Consider the following 4,395-nt stretch of genomic DNA (forward strand, 5'->3'; position numbering starts at 1 on the left):
AACAGGTTTTCATTTTCCACCAATTTCTACCCAAATGGGCCCGAAAGCCCATTGGCCCTACTTCAGCCCCTCGAGGCCCAACTTGCCGTGAAAGCCAAAAATCACGATCTTACCGTTTCCAATGTTTCCAATTATCATCTCAATGAATCTACCTAACTAATGAGCATTCGCTTGCTCACACGTCCTCGAAATGCCAGAATTTCGGCATTTCAGCTTTTCGGCATTTTTCGCTTTAAGCTATGAAAAAGGGTTCGTTACACACCTGTTTTACGATATTCCTCGACGAGATCTCCTACGCGATATCTCCTATAATCAACCGTTAATATATCAGCTCACAATAATTGAACCAAATCAAGAACCATCCAATATTAACACTTGCACATTTGGCCACTATCCATAATGGCCTTAGGCACCTTACCTTTGCCGAGATTTATAACGAGATCTAGCCACTCCGGTGATCCAAGCTAATCCAAATCGACACTACGCCTTGCTGCTCCTCCACTATAGAAACCATAAAATATTAAAAGAAGAACCCCATAAAGCCTATACCCATATTCGGCCACCCCCTAAACTAGAAGGGTTTCAGCGTGTGGCCACTAGTTACTCTAGGAATCATTTAGAGTTCGAGCACTTACCACAGTCTTTCTCCTCTTAAATCCGTTATGCCTAAAAGATGAGGGAATTGAACACCAACAAGTGAAAAGGAAATAGAGAGTTGCTGGTCAACAAAGATTCGGCACCCCCTAGCTTCACTGATTTCGGTTTTTGCGGTATTTCGACAGAAGTATAGATAAAGGAAAGAAACAATGGATGAAGAGAGGAAAATAGTGGGCTGCTTTGAAAGAATGAGAAGGAAGAAAAGGTGAATGGAGAGATAATAGATTCGGCTGAAAAAAGAAAAAAGAGAGAAAAGACTAACCTAAAGGGAGAAAACGGCACACAAGTACCTAAGTGCCGAAAATCCCTAACTAAACCCCCTTTGCCAAAAATCCCCTCTCCAATCTCCTTTATTTGGCCAACTCTATCTTCGTATCAAATCCGTAAAATCTCTCCCCTTATCCCTCCTTAATCCATGCACTTGACTAATTCAAACCCCTCCAACAGAATCCACCTGGGTTCCAACACTTACCCTTCCTGCACATAAAAATAAATTACCTTTATTTGCCAACACAGGAAATCGATCCCATGTCTTCCCTTAAGCTCCACACGCCACCTTTTTAGGAGCTTAGTGGCTTTACCCTTTCTAGTTTACCAAAGCTCTTTTTGTGATTCATTTTCTCCCACAACTTTACAGGAGGTCACCTAGCCAGAACCCCTAACTCTTAAGTCCAAATTTTGAAAATTCTACCGGGTTTTGGCCAACACATGGGCCTTCCATAAGCCCATTTACATACTCAAATTATGAATTCCATAATCACATACCAAATTTTAGAAACTTACTTAAAATATCAAGAATCGCGAAAACCCAAAAATCAGGATGTTACATGTCGCACATCGGTGCTAAATTCTTAGTTTCAACCACGGTTTCTAGACACGGGCATGTCGCACGCGTGTTTGGTTTTGACAGACTCACCCACGACCACGTTGCACGGTCATGGCAACTTATCCATCCCCTGTTAGGGAAAAATTTTGCCCTATTTTCACACGACTGTATTGCACGGCCGTGTCTCCATCCGTGGTGTGAGCACGGCCTAAGGCACGCTTGTGTGCCTGGCCGTGTGGATTAGAAACCTGTGTTTCAAGGACTCAGGTAGTGATTAGATGTTAAAAACTAAAATTTTAAAGAAATCAATACAGTTAGTGCTCGGGCTGCCTCCTGAGAAGCGCTTGTTTAGAGACTAAGCTCGACTTACCTCTCTTTTGCGTAATCATGGTGGTGCGAAGAGTTTACACTCCTCATCGCTGCTATCAATTTCATCAAAATAAGGTTTTAAATGAGTACTATTTACCTTAAAAGTGCCGAATTTGGGATGACTTACCTCGACTGTACCGTATGGGAAAATGCTAAGTACCATAAGATGGATTGCTCTATTAGGTTCAGAAGCGGCAATGCGAGGATCCGCTGCATCTAGTAGTACTTGGTCTCCCACCTTAAGTTGATTTGGTGAAATATTGTGCTCGTCATGGCGTTGTTTTGGTTTATTGTGTGTCCTTGGTTTATGTGTTTGTCATTCATCTAGTTCCTCTATTTGTAGCCTTCGTTCTTCATAGATGGGTTCTTTGTTGTTACTTGAACAAGGCTCATGTGTGCTCTTTGAACGTGTTTCCTGTAAAGAAGGTTGCACCTCATGGTCAGTATTAATAGGATTACGAGCTTGAAGAGTAACTGAGTCATCACCCACACGAAGTGTGAATTCACCTGTACCAACATAATAACGGTTCTAGCAGTTACTAAAAAGGGCCTTCTTAGAATTAAAGGTGCGTCACTACCCTCTTCTATGTCTAGAACAACAAAATCGATTGGGAATATAAATTCATCAATTTTTACAAGTATATCTTCAATGATACCTCTAGGAAATCTGATAGTTTTATCGACTAACTGAATACTCATCCTAGTTTGTTTGAGTTTCCCAAGACCTAGTTGTTTAAACATTTTTTAGGGCATGAATTAATACTAGCCTCTACATCAGCCAAAGCATTTTTAAAATTTAAGCTACCAATTAAACAAGGAATCGTAAAACTCCCTGGATCTTTCAATTTGTTGGCCAGCTTGTTCTGTAGAATGGCTGAGCAAACTGCATTTAACTCCACATGTGATGCCTCATCCAACTTTCGTTTATTTGCTAAAAGTTCTTTTAAGAATTTGACTGCGTTTGGCATCTGTGAAAGAACTTTAATAAACGGTAAGTTAATGTGTAATTTCTTTAATAGTTTAAGTAATTTACCAAATTGTTCATCTGTGTTGTCTTTCCTTGTCGCATTGGGGTATGGCACTCGTGGTTTGTACTCTTTACTTACCGATTTCTGTTCACTGTGGTCTACCTTGCATTTACCTTTACTTACCACAATTCCTTGCCTCGATTCTGGTTCAGGTTCAACTAATCTTTCCTCGTCTTGGATGGTAATTGTGTTGAGTTATTCCCTTGGGTTAGATTCAGTGTTACTTGGCAAGCTACCTTGTGGTCATTCAGAAATCAACTTGGCAAGTTGGCCTATCTGAGTTTTGACCCCTGGATCGACGGTTGTTGATTCTTAAGTGCTATTTCGGTATTTTGGAAGTGAGTTTCTGACACTGAGATAAACTTTTTTAGCATCTCCTCAAGGTTTAGCTTCTTTTTCTGTTGGTAAGGTGGTTGTTGAAAGGCCGGAGGATGTTGTAGCCTTTGATTTCCTTGACCACCCCATGAGAAATTGGGATGGTTCCTCTAACCTGCATTATAGATATTACTGTATGGGTTATTTTGAGATCCAGAATTATTGCTACCCATGTATTGGACTTGTTCCTCCTCGGTGTTGGGGTTGAGGGATTGTCATTCCGTGTGTGTTCCTCCTCCATTTGAATCGCACCTCATAACTGGATGTACCTGAGTAGAACCACACAAATTGTCAATCTTTTTATTTAAGAGTTCTACTTGGTTAGATAGCATAGTAACCGCATCGAGGTTGAAAACATCGGCCGCTTTCGTTAGCTTTGTCCTTATAACTTGCCACTGGTAGTTATTCAGTGACATTTCTTCAATAAATTCGTAAGCCGCTTTAGGTGTTTTGTTGTTCAAAGTTCCATCGGTGGCTGCGTCAATGATTTACCTCATTGAGGGGTTCGCACCGTTGTAGAACGTCTGAACTTGTAGCCAAAGTGGTAACCCGTGGTGAGGGCACCTTCTCAAAAGATCCTTGTATCTCTCCCATTCATCATAGAGCGTTTCTAGATCCATCTACACAAAAGAAGAGATGTCATTCCTCAACTTAGTCATTTTAGCCGGCAAAAAATATTTAAGTAAAAACTTTTCAGTCATTTGTTCCCAAGTAGTGATTGAACCTCGTGGTAACGAGTTCAACCACTATTTAGCTTTGTTCCTCAGTAAAAAGGGAAACAATCAAAGGTGTATGGCATTTTCAGAAAGGCTATTGATTTTAAATGTGTCGCAAAACTCCAAAAAATTCGCCAAGTGATTATTTGGATCCTCATCCTGCAAACCATCAAACTGAACAAATTGTTGTTTCATTTGAATCGTGCTAGGTTTTAGTTCAAAACTATTTGCAGCAATAGCAGGCCTAACTATACTCGACTCAATTCCTGTTAAATTCGATTTATCATAATCATACATAGTGCGCGGAGCAGGATTCTGATTTACTGGATCAGCAGCAATTGCAGGAGGTAGCGGATTTTCTTGATTTTCAGCCATCTCCTTGGTTGTGGTTTGAATATTGTCCTCTTGCTCTTCCTCTGTGTAT

At 40.6% G+C, this 4,395-nt stretch overlaps 1 non-coding gene across 1 annotated transcript; it reads left to right on the plus strand.

The window, feature by feature from the left end:
* The first annotated feature begins 3,801 nt into the window (after positions 1 to 3,801).
* On the plus strand, positions 3,802 to 3,908 carry LOC121204231 (small nucleolar RNA R71). Its single transcript, XR_005899160.1, has one exon. It is a non-coding gene; the product is annotated as a small nucleolar RNA R71 (small nucleolar RNA).
* Positions 3,909 to 4,395: the final 487 nt, after the last annotated feature.

This window comes from Gossypium hirsutum, chromosome A07, assembly GCF_007990345.1.
Source record: "Gossypium hirsutum isolate 1008001.06 chromosome A07, Gossypium_hirsutum_v2.1, whole genome shotgun sequence".
Taxonomy (NCBI): domain Eukaryota; kingdom Viridiplantae; phylum Streptophyta; class Magnoliopsida; order Malvales; family Malvaceae; genus Gossypium; species Gossypium hirsutum.